Here is a 17,344-nt window from a genome sequence, read left to right as displayed (position 1 = left end):
CGCTCTCTCGAATGTTTTCCTTCCTGGAAGAGAGAAACTGAAAGGCAGAACTGAGAAAGCTCTTTGCTCATTGATCTTGAGAGTTTCAGTGCAGAAACTGACGTGAATTCCCAGCACTGAGCTCTGCCTCTTAAAGGAGCCACCAGGAAATAAAAGATCGGGTTACAGCCCCGCATCGGAGAAATAAAAGCCGGGCCGGGAGTGGGGGGGAGGGGCGGCGGCGGGGGCGCGGGCGGAGGATCCCGGGGAGCGGGGCCGCGCGAGGCCGCGGCTGCTAACTAGGCAGGCGGCGCGGCCCCCGCCGGCCTGGCGCGGGGCGTCCTAGGCTCCGCTGGGCCGCCGCCTGGCTCGCGGAAGACACGCCGAGAAACGTTCCATCGGGGCCCCAGAAACCTCAGAACAGGTTTTATTAAACGCCTCCCCCTCCCCTAGCTCCGTCTCTTGGATACATTGAAAGGCACAGGGTTTCCCCACCCCCCGCCGAGCGCAGACGCAATGAAAATAATTATATAGGAAGGGACATTCCGGTAAGGACGCGGAATCCAAAGGAGGAAGTAAAACAATAGCCTTTGTTCTGCTTCTCGACCGCGGCCTCTTTAAGAGAATCCACCAGGAAATGGGAGATCGGGTTACAGCCCGCACCGGGGTAAAGGAGCGAGCAAGCGAGCGAGCCGCGGAGCGCGACGTCGGAGACAAAGCGGGGCGGCCGCCCGCAGAAGCCCAGCCTGGCCGCGGGGGATTCCCCGCGAAGGTGGGCGCCCGGAAAGGAGGAGGCGCGCACGCCCGCCAGGCCGGCGATGCGGGCGCTGCCCCAGCCGAGCACGAGTCCTGGAAAAGGAAAGGCTGTTGGGCGGTTATCAAAGGCAGTTGAGTTCCTTTTCCTGACCCCCCCTTCCTCCCTGTTTCGAAATCCTCTGTCTTTTTAAAGCAATAGCGGCCGCTACCAACCGAAATAGGTGACTCGACTGCAAAGTTGACAGGACGTGTTCCTGGACATAATACCCCTCCCCGGGACCGCTTCTCTGAAACCGTCATTGGCGGATGGGACGACCCCGGGATCCTGCCGGGGGAGGAATATTTGGTTGGAAAAACAATTGAGAGAAGGTTAAAGCCTGTCGGGCTGAAGGTTCTAGCCTTGAGTACGTGTAGTCTGATCACTCTATTATTTTTATTGTTATTTATAGTCCCTGAAAATGCTCTGAAGTGCCCACTGCAGAAGGTTGAGAACATTATAATTATGTTTAAATTCTAAACCCTGCTAATACGTACGGCTTTAATGTATGGATGTGTATTAAATTACAAATATATAAATACATATGTATAATGTGTGTCTATAGTATATACAGATAAACCAGGACAGATTTCCCAGATCCTCCCCATCCTACGGATTTTTCCTACCCACTTGCCTTCATCTCTCCACATAATAAATTGTGTTCAGACTTCTTCACACGCTCATTCGAAGAACACTCTGAACCAGAATTTATTAAAGGGGTTGGAATGGGAAAAGAGTCCTGTTGCTGGGATGGTGGGAATAATGGGATTTTGTGAGTCTCCGAGGACCTCAGCAGTCCATGTCACCTGGTAGTCCTGTCCTTCCCGAGAGCGCTCATGTCCACACCAACTCTTCTGCCCTGGACCACCTGCTGCTCCCCACCTCAACCCACACACACGTGTCTGCCTTTGCTCCCTCGGCTGGTGTTGGAGGCGTTGGTTCTGGTGTCCCATTGCTGGGTTAAGTCCTGTAAACCCCTAAATCCCTTACTTATCAGCATGATCTTTGGCAACTCACTCTTTCAGCTTGGGTAAAATGGGGTGGGGAACATTACCTATCTCATAAGATTCCTGTGAGTATTAAATGAGTAAATATATACAAAGTGAAGAATTATCTGAGTTCTTACTACATACTTTATCTGCTCAATGAACGTTAGCTACAATTATTTAACCTCAGGACTGAATTAACTCTCAACTTCGTTCTATCTCCTCGTTACCCTCTCCAGGTGACTCAACAAAAGTGGCGTGTAAAGGAGACTGTGTGTGGTTCCAAAGCAAAATACGCAGTAGCAGCTGTGGAAAACATTGCATTTAGCCAGGGGTTGGTGATTTCTTTCTGTAAAGGGCCCAATAGTAAATATTTTAGGCTTTGTGCCCCAAGAGCCAAAATGGAGAATATGTAGATACTTATATAGCAATAGAGAAAACAAATATCCACAGTTTTTTTTTTTTATTGACAAAATATAAGGTGTAATAATAAGAGTTGTAATACAGGTCTAACAACGAGAGGAATGGAACTCTTTTTTTTTTTAAGGGGGATAACATTTCACTTAGTTAAACCCCAGTTTAAACTAAATGTTCTCTATCATCAAAATTGACTGCAAATGTTTATCTGTTAATGGTGATCTGTCATGGGATTTTACATATTTCATTTGGAAATATCTTTTCATCCAGATAGGATACTGCCAAATATATCAATCCATGAGCATATGGTTTTACTTGAGCATACTTATTGCTTATAAGGCATTTATACAATTTTATTGGAATTCTATAAATGCTCTTGATATTTCCCCTTTAGCGTGTCATTACATTGCAGATTAATCACTTCCAATTGAAAGTTAGGTTGAAGTGCCTCAACTGCACAGTGAAGTGGATTTTAAACATGAAAATATCCTTTTCACTTCATCAAAATCCAAAAACCACTGTTGGAACTGTAGTTTGAGTTCAGAAAAATAGAACTGCTTCAAATTTGTGTTAGAATGGACATCTTGCTTCTTGTTTTAACTTTTGACAGCATAGGAAATGTATAAAGCAGCTTTATATCATTTGTGATTCAAACAATGTTAATTGTGTCGAAATGATTTAACTGCAGTATAAGCTTCACATATAGCTATATTTTGCCTTGTAGTTTTAGGTTTAATTCATGAAAAACAGACTTGATAAAGTCTGTAGCAAAACTAATTTCCAAAACCGCTCAGTAATAGTTAAGGGAAGTTGTTTTCATTCACTCATTCCCATTTGTCAGTTGTTTCTCTATTCCTTGTTTCCTGACCTCTTTGGGGTAATTAGGTATTTTTTTCATATTCCATTTAAATTCCTAGATGGTCTTTCTAGTGTTTCTTTTTTACATTAAATATAGTGGTTGCTCTAGAAATTACAATTTGCATCTTTAATTACCACAGTCTATCTTCAAATAATATTATTCTATCTCATACAAGAAACTAACAACAGCATAATTTCATTTATCCCTCTCCCATCCTTTATGATATTGTCCTATATTTTATTTCTACCTGTGTTACGAAACCCACCATACATTGTAGGGGGTTTTGATTTTTTTTAATATTCGAATATGTGTGTATAATGAAGGTACTAAAATATAGTCTCTTTTTAATCTGTCTTTTTATCCTTTCTGGTACTTTCTTATTCCTTTTTGCAGATCTAGTATCATTTATCTTTGGCCTCAAGAACTTCTTTGGCATTTCTTGTTGGCATTCTCTTGTTGGAGATAAAGTCTCTCAGCTTTCTTTGTGTCAGAATATCTTTATTTCACATTCATTTTTCAAGGATAATTTTCAACTGTGTATAAAATTTTAGGTTGACAGATTTTCTTTTTTTCCTTTCGGCACTTTAAACATTTCCTTCCATATCTGTCTCCATTATTTTTAAGAGTCATTTGTAGTTCATATTTTAGCTCCCTGTGTGTAATGTCTTTTTTTCTCTGGCTGTCATTAAGATCTGGTCTCTAAATGTGGTTTTCAGAATTGTGACTAGGATGTGCCTACATGTGGGGTTTTTTTGGTTTGTTTGTTTGTATTTATTTTTCTTGATGTTGGCTACAGTTCTTGGACCTATAAGTTGGTATCTTTCGTCAGTTTTGGAAAATTCTGATCTGTTATCTCTTTGAATATTGTTTCTGCCCATTCTTTCTACTCCTTTTTTTTTTTCTCCAATGATACAAGTGTTAGACCAACTGACATTGTTCAATACACCCAAATACTCTATTGTATTTATCTTTTTTTCTCTTTGACTTTCAATTTGGATGCTTTCTATTTATCTCTTTTCCAAGTTTTTTTCCTCTGTTATTGTCCAACTTACTGTTAAGCCTATCAAGTTCTTTACTTCTGATACTGTATTTATTTTTAGCATTTCCATTTTTTAATATTCACCATCACTTTTCTGAAGTTGCTCATACCTTTATTTATGGGTTCTACTTTTTTTTTTAAAGTCCTTTAGCATTTTTGTTATAATGTGATAATTCTCAAATGTGAGGTTTTCTTGGTTAACTTCAGTTGGTTTCCTTACTTGACCATGAGTTACATTTTCTTGCTCTTTTGTGTGTGTGTCTTGATATTTTTTACTGTATGCTGGACATTTTATGTAAAACTACATACATTTTCTGTAAAAATACAGTAGACAGTGAATTAAATGATATTTTCCTCCAAAAAGGGCCACACACATTCTCCTATAAGACCACTAGAATTGGAGCTGAGTTGATATAATCTATAGTTGAGCTACATGTGGGCTTTGTTGTAATTTTTCAGTTTGATTCAATTCACCACGGGCTTCAAATATTTTGAAGGCAAGATCAGAACTTTTCCTATAAGCAAATACTGTCTTAGAGCTGTTATCTCAGCTGTTCTGCCTTGCTTGATGTCTTCCTTAGCTATCAAGCCTTCAGGTAGGCTCTCCCTTCTCTCCTGCCCTGACCCTCAATTTTTCTTAGCTGAAGGCCTGGAGTGCCATGGGTTTTCTCTCAGCTCTCCCACCCTCTACAAGTCTTTCTTAACTAAAAACCCAATGTGTCTCTGAGAGTGTCTCTCAGCTCTTCTTCACTGCCCTTCTGTTTATGGCCCTATCCCAGTAGTTAGTGAATATCAATGGGAAAGAATAGTGAGGTAGTATAGTTTCACTCTGTGCCTGTGATTCCTCTGGATTCTAATCTGTCATATAAGCCCACACACGGCCATTAAAATTCGTTAAAAGTTAGGCTGATTTCTCCTTGCCATCATCTATGGTGGAGTCCTATACTTCAGTCACGGGTGAGAACCACCGTGGATCTTTTCTTTCATTTGAAGGATTGTCATTTTCTGAAACTTAATTCACTTAGGTTTCTTTGTGCTCTCATCTCTCTGATGGTTTTTTAAATTATAATTATGTAGATTATCTGGTTTGTTTTAGGTGTTAGGGAAAGAATTATGGTCTCTTGTGACTTTCTACATACAAACTGGAAGAGGAACCTGAACGTCTAGTCTTTAGCCTCCAAAAGAGTGATGAGGAGTGGCGAGAAGTGGGGAAGAATGAAGTTAAGAACCATGTGGAAGTGGATGTGCTTAATTAAAAAACATAGCCATTATTGTAGTATAATGTTATGTTTTTACAATGAAAATAATAACACTTAAAAAATATAAACTGCAAAAAAAAAACACAAAAAAACACCATCCACATATCTCTGCCCAATCAGAATTCCTTAACCTAATGGGCATGCTTCTGTAAAAAGGATCTGTCATAACTGGTGGGGTGGGAAAGAAGAGGAGAAATGTTTCTGCTTATCCAAAGAAGACATGGGTTTTTAAATCTTAAAAGTCACTGCCTTGAACTATATATTTTCTTTACTATATCAGTCAGGGTGCATTCAGGCAGAATTACCTCCGTCTGTGTGTTGTGGGAGTGTATAGTGTATATATATATAGAGAGAGAGAGAGTGATTGTGTATTTCTGATGGCATGCTGACTGATATAGTAAAGGAAATATACATATATACAGCAGGCAGTTGGGAAGAGCAGATCTTCCAACCGGGTGAAATCAAGAAATCCAGAAATGGGTGAAATCTATGCTCAACTATGGGTGAAATCAAGAAAAAGCTAGAACTCAGAAGCATGAGCTGGAGCCCATGAGAATGGACTGAAACCCATGTCAATCTCATTGCCTCTGACCTTGATGCCCTGGGTGTCATGCCATGGCCCTTTGTCACGGAACTAAAGGCAGGCGCGCACACGCACACGCACACGCACACACACACACGCCTGGCTGAGGAGGTGCAGAAGGTGAAGGAGGATCATGGTGAAGGCGGAGCAGTCAGTGGCTCAGCCGCTGCCACACACCGTTGAGGGAGGCAACAGATGAGTGACAACATGTGTGAGCTACAAAGTGTCTGCTGCTTCATTTCTACCTTCCAAATCACTCCAGACTCTCTCCTGGGTCCCACGCTAACTGGAAACATACAGAGAAGGGAATTCTGAGAATGTATTTCAATCTAGCTAAGTTGTCACATTACAAAGTCACTACGCAAAATGATCAGCTTCCCATAGCCCTCTCCTGCTGTTATATTTTTAGAATTTTTCAGTTCTCTGTCACATCATCACCCATCTGACCTTCAAACTATTGTAGTCCATATGCCTTCTCCCTATGGCATCCCCATCTCTCTTACTAATGCCATCATATTATCAACCTCCAAGTTAATGAACCTCAAAATAATTTTTGACATGCTGCTCTCTTTTATGCCTTAAATATCGTCTCTTCCCAAATCTTTCTGTTTCATTCACAGATTCTCCTTTATCTTTCCAGAAGTGGCAACTCCAGTTTGGATTATTGGCCACTTCCTTTTTCCACAGAACTTGTATAGTTCATCTATAATCACTACTGAATCTTTTATCTCTGCTCAAATCTATTACTTCATTACTCCCATTGCTATCCTCAGGCCTTGTCCCATATTACTCAAAACTCCACCCACACACACAAACTATGAAACTATTTGTTTTCTGTCAAGTAGTACCTGAAAATCACCACTTTCATAAATCCATCTCACACTGTATAAATGGAAGGTATCCAAAAGATAAGGAGTTGGAATGCTGGAGTGGATTTATTATGTAAGAACTACTGCTCTCCCCTAATTATGACCTGGGAGGGTTCAGAAGACACTCCCTTCAACAAGGCTTTAAGTAGTGCATTGTTGAAGCAAACACCAGCACCCTTGCAGAGTTCTGTAGCAGCCATTCTCTAAGCCATTAATGCTGCCATTAGACTGGGCTCCCTGAATTCATTGGGGATGGTGGGATACTGGAGTGACAGGTGTCAAGTGACAATGCTTAACTATTTTAACTACCAAAGATAAGAAAACATGGTTATCATAATGGATAGCAAAGCTAAAGTGATAATTAATCACCGTGGTTTGATCTTTGGTATTGGCTAATTTATTGGGATCTCCCTAGGACTGAAATAAATAGACATCCTATTAAAGTCTTACTTGACTTGTATACACAGAAAAGCTCTAGGTCTAGAGTCAAAAATTCTGACTTGAGTCCCAGTAACAGACAGTGCTGGATCCTCATCTGAATCCCAGACTTGATTCAGTCCAGATGTAGATGCAGAGCCCCTTAAATTAAGGGGAGGCAGGTCTCCTTGAGGAAGAAACCTGCTACCCTGCCAAAAATGTATGCTGTAAAGCTTCTACCTACCCTTCCCCAGAGGCACATGTGGCCACCTACCAGTATGGTTTTGCATCAGGGAAGGGGGAACAACGAGAATTGGGGGCAGTTACTGCACACTGGCTCTGAATTAACACTGATTCCTAGAAACCCAATAGGTGGATTTTTGACTTGAGCCCAATTCATAGCGGGCTTGCTGGATACCCAAACCCACCCCATGATTATTTTCCCAGTTCTGAAATGCAGAGTTGGAATTTACATATTCATCAAATGGCAGAATCCCTGCAATGTTCCCCAAATTATGAAGTGAGGGGTTTATGATAGAAGGCCAGAAAGAAGTTCCTAGAATGGCTTTTACTTGCTAAAATAGTAAATCAAAGGATATAGCATTCTTGGAGGAATTACAGAGATTAGTGCCACCATAAAGTTCTTAAAGGATGGAGAAGTGGTGATTTCTACTACATTCCCATTCATTTCACCTATCGGCCTGTGAAGGAGAGATAGGCCTTGGACTTCCCTGGTGGCACAGTGGTTAAGAATCTGCCTGCCAATGCAGGGGACACAGGTTCAAGCCCTGGTCCAGGAAGATCCCACATGCCGCGGAGCAACTAAGCCTGTGTGCCACAACTACTGAACCTGCACTCTAGAGCCAATGAGCCACAGCTACTAAACCCATGTGCCACAACTACTGAAGCTCATGCGCCTAGAGCCTGTGCTTCGCAACAAGAGAAGCCACCGCAATGAGAAGCCTGCACACCGCAACGAAGAGTAGCCCTCGCTCGCCGCAACTAGGTAAAGCCTGCGCGCAGCAACGGAGACCCAACGCAGCCAAAAATAAATTAATTAATTAAGGAAAAAGAAAAAGAGATAGGTCTTGAAGAATGATGGTGGGTTATGGTGAACTTAATTAGGTCATAACTCCAAATGCATCTGCTACTCCAAATGAGATTTCCTTATTGGAGCACATCAATACAATCCTTGGTACCTAGTATGCAGCGCTTGATCTGGTGAATACTTTTTCTCTTAATTCCCATAGTAAAGACTACAAAAAGCAGTTAGCTTTCAACTGGTAGGGCTGGCAATACCCTTCACTGCCCTATCTCAAGCCTATATCAACTCTACAGCCTTCTATCATCATCTAGTCTGAAAAGACCTTGATTGCTTCTCCATTCCACAAAATATTGTTTTGGTCCATTACCGTAATGATAGCATGTTGACTGGACCTGACGAGCAGGAAGTAGCAACTATCCAGAGGGTGAGAATAAATTTCACAAAAGCTTAGGGGCTTTCCACCTTAGTTACTGCCTCCTCTGATCTGGGGCATGGTCAAGATATCTCTAGTAAGGTGAACAAGTTGCTGGATCTAGGCCTTCCCACTCCAGAGAAAGCAGCACAACTTCTAGAGCACCTCCAGTTTTCAGTGGGACCTCACGTAGGAGAAGACTCTGCAACAGGCCCAAGCTGTGTGACCGCTCCTCTACCCATTGAGCCCTTTGATCCAGAAGACCCACTGAGATTTGAAATGCCCATGACAGATAGGGATGTTGTAGGGGCCCTTGGCAGGATTACGTGAATTACACTGCAGACCTTTAGGATTCTGGAGCAAAGCTATGCCATCTTCTAAAGATAAACATTCTCCTTTTAAGAAACAGCTTCTGGTTTGCTACTGAACCCTAGAAGAGACTGAATGCTTGACTTTGGACTGCCCTGTTGTCATGGAACCCGATCTGCCCATTTTGAATGCGGTGTTGTTTTACCCGGGAAGCCACTATGCTGGGCACACACACGGCAGCGCTCTGACTTGAGTGGAAGTAATATACACGAGTTTGGGCACAAGCAGGTCCTGAAGGCACGAAGAAGTTGCCTGAGCCACTGGCTCAGATTCCTACGGCTCTTACTCCTGTTAAATCGTCTCCTCTCTCTCAACCCACACCTACGGCCTCATGGGAAGTTCTCTATGTCGAAAAAGTTATGCTAAGGACGAAAAAGTTCAGGCCTGATTGCAGATGGTTTCTCAGGCACCACGCTGGCACCATCTGAAAGTGGACAGCTGTGGCAATACCGCCCCACTTGGGAGTGGCTCTAAAAGACGGTGGTTACGAAAAATCCCTCCAGCAGTCAGAACTGGTTATGGATTTGCCTTTTTTGCCTGCAATGCTTCTGGAAAGACCACCATTTGTGGACTTACAAAATGCCCTATTCATCCTCAGAGTATTCCACACAGCGTCACTTGTGAACAGGAAACTGATTTTATACCAAGTAAAAGACAGCAATGGGCTCGTGCTTATGGAATTCACTGAGCTTATTATGTTCCCCATCATTTTGAAGCAGCTGGCTTGATAGGGTAGTGGGATAGCCCTTTGAAGACTCAACTGTGGTACCAGATGGGTGGCAACACTTTGCAAGGCTGGAGTAACTTCTTCCAGGATGCAATAAATGCACTGAGCAAGCAACCACCATATGGTGCTTCTTCTCTCATTTTCAAGAATCAGGGGGTGGAAATGGGATTGGCGCCTCTGATTCTGAACTCCAATGGTCCACTGGTAAAAACGATACTTCCTGTCCTCTGAACTGTGTGCTCTGTTGGTTTAGAGATCTTAATTCCCAAAGGAAGAGTGTTTTCACTGGGGACACAGCAGTGTTTCTACCAAAGTGGAAGCTGAAACTGTAACCTGGACATTTTGAGCTTCTCGTTCCACTGAACCAACCAGCCAAAAAAAAAAAAAAAAGGCAGCTTAATATATTAGCTAGTGTGACTGATCCCAATGCTCAAGGGGAAATTGGGTCGCTACTACACAATGGGAGCAGGGTGGAGTAACTCTGGAATTCAACAGATCCTCTGGGGACACCTCTTCATATTCCTATGTACTATGAAAAAAAGGTGACAGAAAACTACAACACCCCAATATAGCAGGACTGCAAATGCTACAGATCCTTTGGGAGTGAAGGTTTGGGTAACCCACCAGGAAAGCTGAGGTGCTTCCTGAGAGCAGAGAATACTAACTGGATAATGGGAAAAGGAGGTTAATAAACACCAACCATGATCAGATGACCAATTGCAGAAACGAGGGTGGTAGTAGTTTTGAGTGTATTTTCTTCTTGGTATGAATGTGTGTGTGTGGTGAGGTGGGGAGCTGCTGCCTCTGTCTGCAACACACACACACACACACACACACACACACACACACACACACCATTTTTTCTTTTTTTCCTCTCCCATTCCTCTCCCATCTAACATAAAACATTAACTGTATACATTAGTATTTAAGTTACAGGATATTAAAAGATGAGTGAGATCCAGCTGTAGGACAAATAGACGTCACTGAAAAACAGATCTCACGTGTGGATTGTTTTGGGTAGACGATCAGTGCCTTTTCAGTTGTATGAGGGGTAGTTACATCTTAAGTGGAAACATGATTTTGCTATTATCTGTATTTAGAAGTGGTTAAAAGAAGATGTATAGCTGCCAAATTGGGAAACAGCGGACTACTCTAAATTGTGCTGCTCTTTTCCAGAATTCCCTTTTCCTTATGGTTCTGAGTTACAGTCGGCTATAGGAAAGCCTGCGTGAAATCTGGAAGGCAGAACTGAAGAAGTGGCCACTGCTTTCAAAAGTTTGTTGCAGTCAGATATGGCAATGGCTGGATACAGAGGTCACCACTGGATTCCAGCTTGTCCTTGCTCTTAAATTCCATGATTTGCCCACAGAGGCAACAGCTTCCCACAGATTTCTCCACTAGTTCCCTTTTAGAGGCTCATTTGGGCATCTGGATATGATTGGCCTCTTGGGTTTCCCTGCAAGCTTCAACTTGTCCACCTGTGCCAGTGTTTCCAGCTGATTGATTATTGACTGCCTACCGGGATAGTCACGTAGGAAAGACGTGATAAATGCTTCACGTAGGAAAGACGTGGTAAATGCTTAATTTAATTTTTTTTCTCTTTATTTACCTGTTCTCAAAATAATGAATGGTTCTCTATCATCTTCCTAAGGTGACCTACTAGCTTTTTCCCCAAGTGTCTAAACTCATAGATATAAACTTATTTGGCCTGTTTTAATGCACTGCAATTAGTGCCTTTAGTGAGGTCCTAAATGTTCATCCTTGATCATCTATCAAGTTCTAATATATAACAGTTTCATTATCATTTATTACATACTATTCTAAAATTTCCATTATTATTTCTCCTTTCACACATGCATTATTTAAAAGTGTGGTTTCCTTTCAAATTTTCAAAAGCATGGAATTTTTAAACTTGTCTTAATTTACTTTCATTGATAACTTAATTGCATTTCAGTTCAAAGATGGTTGTCGCTTGATACTGCTATTTTGAAATTTGTTGAGATGCTTTATGTCCATGTACAGTGGCACAAACTTTTTCTATAAAAAGCCAGATAGTAAATACTTTAAGCTTTGTGAGCCATATTCTCTCTTCACCTTATCAATTTTTACTGTATGTAATTTGATGCTATTTTATTAGGTGCACATAAGTTTAGAATTTTTATCTCTTCCTGGTGAGCTGGGCTTTTAAAAAACTATTATGAGTGTCCTCCTTTATACTTATTTTTTTAATCTTAACGTCTATTATTTCTAATACAAATATAGCCATATCAGCTTTCTTTTGATATTTGCCTCTTTATCCTTTTTTGCCTTTTTATTTTTATTTTTTTATTTTTTATTTTTTTATTTTTATTTTTTTAAAGTGGTAATGAAACATCAAGCCTTTATTTATTTATTTATTTATTTAATTTTATAGCTACTTTATTTATTTATTTTTGGCTGTGTTGGGTCTTCGGTTCGTGCGAGGGCTTTCTCCAGTTACGGCAAGTGGGGGCCACTCTTCATCGCGGTGCGGGGACCGCTCTTCATCGCGGTGCGCGGGCCTTTCACTATCGCGGCCCCTCCCGTTGCGGGGCACAGGCTCCAGACGCGCAGGCTCAGTAGTTGTGGCTCACGGGCCCAGCTGCTCCGTGGCACGTGGGATCTTCCCAGACCAGGGCTCGAACCCGTGTCCCCTGCATTAGCAGGCAGACTCTCAACCACTGCGCCACCAGGGAAGCCCCTGCCTTTTTATTTTTAAGCTTTATTTGTTCTAACATTTTTGATGGCTCTCTTCTGAACATCATATAAGTAGATTTAAAAAATCCCTTCTGACATTACCTGCTTTTTTACTTGTGAGTATACTTCATTTGTGTATTGTAATTTATAGATTTCTCTGGACTTGTTTATACCATGTTATTTTACATTCCTATTTGTTCCATTTATTTCTCTGTTTCTTTTTTCTCCTTTTATGGTCATGATTGGCAAACATTCCTTGCACTGCCCTATATGAACACTGCCCTACATGCCCTATAAGTTTAGGGGAGGCAACGTGAGTAATCCTGAGCAATAGGAATGAAAGTGACGTATCACCCTTTGTCAAAGCTGGAAACGGTCAGAGTTTTCCATGTGTTCTTTTATGCTGTTGCAACAACTTACAACATGCCAGATGGCAAAGCCTTCACCCATCAAGCCCTTCAGTAGCTGCAGAGCAGGGTCTCCTACCAACCTGCGTTGCTGGGAAGTAGGAGAGAGAAGTCAGTTTCATTTGAGTTTTGTCAGTGAGATGGTGAAGTTGATTTATCATCATAGCATAAAGTAGCCTATTGTGGCTAATATGTCATTGTAAAATCTTTGCAACGATTGTGTTTATTTATTTTTTCCTTTTTCAATTTTTTTCCCCTTGGTTTGGAATGTATTTGGTCTCTTTCTATTTACTTTGTATTTGTGTGTGTATATGGGGGGGGGGCAGTGCTGGAGATTTCCATTACTGCTTGGTAGCCCAGCATGGCAGTAAAAGTAGGTTTTATTCAGGATATAATTGTTTTTATTTGTATTGATGGGTCCTTCAGAATGTCTGGGACACCACACTCCTGCAAGTGGAATCACATCCTTCTTGCAAATACACAGACGCTCACCACCAGTCTCCTGTCACATATGACAGGCTCATAGGCCCTAAGCCAAAATTCTTTGGCCAGATGTGTTTCTGAATTCAGATCTTTTGGATTTAGAAAGGTAATGTAGTATACCTCTGAATCAAACATTTAAAGAATTCAGCTGCCAAACATGTGAATATTCAGAATAAATAAAATAAATCCAGATAATCAAGTAGCCTCCAGTAGTTCACATCAGATTCTTCCACCAAATTAGTTATTAAAAAATTTGTTTTTCATGGTTTTCTGGAATTACAAATAAGAGATTCTTGATTCATATTTCTTTAAATAGGTTACAAAGTAATTAACTTATCGTTTTGTTAGTGGCATTCTAAATAGTTCTAAGGATAAATTCTGGCCATTTTAGGTACAATTACTGTTTTCCAAGGCTCTTTGGCAACAATGCATTTCGTATTTTTGTTTGTTTGCTTTTTGGCCGTGCCACGCGGCATGTGGGATCTTAGTTCCCCGACCAGGGGTCGAACCCACGCCCCCTGCAATGGGAACGCAGAGTCTTAACCACTGGACCGCCAGGGAAGTCCCAAGGATGACTATTTTCTCCTGTGATACATTATTGCTGTGTTGTCAGAAACACTTAGCAAATTTATGGGACTTCCCTGGTGGTCCAGTGGTTAAGAATCCGCCTTCCAATGCAGGGGACGCGGGTTCGATCCCTGCTCAGGGAACTAAGATCCCACATGCCACAGGGCAACTAAGCCTGCACGCTCTAGAGCCCACGCGCCACAACTAGAGAGCCTGTGTGCGGTGACTACTGAGCTCGCACGCTGTGGAGCTTGCATGCCACAACTAGAGAGAAGCAAAAAACACTTAGCAAATTTAAATTTTTTTTAAAAGATTTAAAATTCTGTCAGCAAAAACAGATATAGTACAGTATACTTAAAGTTTCATGGAAGGGGGGCTTCCCTGGTGGCGCAGTGGTTAAGAATCCGCCTGCCAATGCAGGGGACACGGGTTCAATCCCTGGTATGGGAAGATCCCACATGCCGTGGAGCAACTAAGCCCATGTGCCACAGCTACTGAGCCTGTGCTCTAGAGCCTGTGAGCCACAACTACTGAGCCTGTGTGCAGGAACTACTGAAGCCTATGCACCTAGACTCCACGACAGGAGAAGCTACCGTAATGAGAAACCCACACACCGCAATGAAGAGTAGCCCCCGCTCACTGCAACTAGAGAAAGCCCGCGCGCCAGAGACCCAACACAGCCCATCCCCCCAAAAAAATGTGGTTTAGGGACTTCCCTGGTGGTCCAGTGGGTAAGACTCCTTGCTTCCACTGCAGAGGGCATGGGTTCCACTGCTGGTGGGGGAACTAAGATCCTACATGCCGTGCAGCATGGGCAAAAACAAACAAACAAACAAACAAAAAAGTGGTCTATACATACAGTGGAATATTATTCAGCCTTAAAGGAGGAAGAAATTATGACACAGTCTACAACATGGGTGAACCTTGATGACATTACGCTCAGAGAAATAAGCCCATCACAAAAGGGTTCCGCTTATGTGAGGTACTTAGAGCAGTAAAAATCAGAGAGACAGAAAGTAGAATGGTGGTTGCTAGAGGCTGGGGGAGGGGCAATGGGGACTTACTGTTTAACAGGTATAGAGTTTCAATTTTATAAGATGAAAAGAGTTCTAGAGATGGATGGTGGTGATGGTGATGCAGGGGTTACTGGCATGGTTGTGGCTAGCTCATAGGGTACCTTTGTGTGAGTTACAAAAAGGCACCGCCTCCTCTAACACAGCGTTTGGTGAGGGAAGCATGGAATAGATTTCAGCCTCCATCCACTCCCTCTGCATGGTGCCACATAAGTGAGCCCTTCTGTGTAGGGTACAGCCTACACAATCAACACAGTGGCCCTGGCTCCTGGGACAGAAAATGGATTATGATTAGGGGGATGGGAGAGGAGCTAATCTCTACTCATGCACAAAAAGATGGGGCAGAGAAGCAGGTAGGATGGAAAAGGTCTCACCTGTGGGGAAAGAAGTCTTCAGTCCTGGAAGAGACTCCATACAGATTTTGTAATTACTGATACAGACGGTCTTGCCTAGCCAACCTGCAGAATTTCCTTCCTGTGGGAGAACATTCTTTAGCAAAGAGGCCAGTATAGTCTCTATTCATTTTACCACAGGATCCTGGGCTGCTCCCCCACTCAACCTCCCCTGCTACTCCACCTCCCCTGCTACTCCACCTTCCCTGCTAACACTACTCCCAATTACACTAAGATGATCACTAAATCAGATCGACTTTCAGAGATCTCCTTACTGACCTTGGAGGCTTTTCTGCTCCATTCAAAAATTTCCCTACCTATTAGGAGACACCTGTAGCTTCTTTCACAGATGACCGAACCTTTTATTCTAGAATTCATTATGAAAAACACAATGAAAATGCCTGGTTGACATAGCACATCATGAAGTTTATTCATACTTCAGTGTTAAGAGGCAGTGAATGGGGCTTCCCTGGTGGCGCAGTGGTTGAGAATCTGCCTGCCAATGCAGGGGACACGGGTTCGAGCCCTGGTCTGGGAAGATCCCACATGCCGCGGAGCAACTGGGCCCGTGAGCCACAACTACTGAGCCTGCGCGTCTGGAGCCTGTGCTCCGCAACAAGAGAGGCCGCGATAGTGAGAGGCCCGCGCACCGCGATGAAGAGTGGCCCCCGCTCGCCGCAACTAGAGAAAAGCCCTCGCACAGAAACGAAGACCCAACACAGCCAAAAATAAATAAATAAATATTTTTAAAGTTGGGGGAAAAGAAAAAAAGAGTCAGTGAATGAACCAACATAAATGACTGATAAGGAAAAGCAATTAAAGAGCAGGTCCCTGCAGGCAAAGGGGGAAGAGACCGAAAGAGGAGGCTGCGGAAAGCAAGTTGCACTCTCCTGGTTCTGCAGTCTTGTTCATCTTCAACTATGCTGGACAGAGAGAAGCTGATTATGGGGTTGCTTTTTCTTGTTCCTTTTGCTTCTTTGTTTGTGTGTTTTCTTTTGTTTTGCTTTGCTTTTTGGTATTATAACTCAAAACCTTTAAGCCCTATGACACCTCTAAAACTTCCAATGAGCCTTAAAGATTTTATTTTTGTAAACACAAGCACCATTAATATAAAGAAGCTCATTATGCGGTAGTTCATTAAATTTTTTTTTTTTTAATGTAGAACTTCAACACTGAACGGGAGGAACCCTTCTTCCCTTGTCTGAACACCAAGCCTGTGTGTGCATATGTATGTACCCTCGTAGGGAGAATACTGCTGATGTACATGTGTCTGTCCTCGTCTTGCCACCTGTGGTCTCTAACTTTGCTTCAACTCACTTCATTTCATTGTTGGAAAGCTCCTTGCCTGTGCACGATGTTCTCACATCTCATAAAACTGAATGGTCAACCTAATACTTGCATCATTCGAAACAAATAATCATGTCCTGTCCTATTGAATATCTTTTAAAAGACCTTTCATGCCAGCTACTAGGGTAATCCAGCTCTTTTTCCTCTTTTCTTAGAATTAGAGCATTTATAGCTATAAGGGACGTAGAGATCATCTGGCTGGTGGCTTTCTCAGTGGTTCTCAAACTTTACAGGTTTCTCAGCCAGAGGGCTTGTTACAACACAGACGGCAGAGCTTCAGTAAGTCTGGGATGAGCCCTGAGAATTTGTATTTCTAACAAGTTCTCCCACGCTGCTGCTTCTGCTGCTGCTGATCTAGGCAGAGCACTTTGAGAATCAGCCCAAGGCCCCCACTTCACAGCAGGGGAAGTTGAGCCTTAGACAACTGCAGCGTTTGGCCCAAAGTGACCCAGCCCATTAGTGGCAGAGCCAGGACCAGCTCCGAATTCGCGTGCTAATTACACACGTATGCTATTGTTTCTTTTTAAATCTTGGTTCATTTTTCTTTCAAGAAAAACTTTTGCTGAACCCTTAAACATCGACTTCTTTTTTTTTTCTTGCAATGCT

General features: G+C 42.4%; 1 protein-coding gene across 1 annotated transcript in view; it reads right to left on the bottom strand.

Annotated features, from left to right (window-relative positions):
* Positions 1–17,344, bottom strand: part of ETV6 (ETS variant transcription factor 6) — a 280,275-nt gene that overhangs the window by 247,211 nt on the left and 15,720 nt on the right. The gene's annotated exons all lie outside the window — the stretch shown is intronic.

This window comes from Balaenoptera ricei, chromosome 10 (assembly GCF_028023285.1).
Source record: "Balaenoptera ricei isolate mBalRic1 chromosome 10, mBalRic1.hap2, whole genome shotgun sequence".
Lineage (NCBI taxonomy): Eukaryota > Metazoa > Chordata > Mammalia > Artiodactyla > Balaenopteridae > Balaenoptera > Balaenoptera ricei.
The sequence above is the reverse complement of the archived record's forward strand: the minus strand, read 5'-3'. Positions and strand labels throughout refer to the sequence as shown.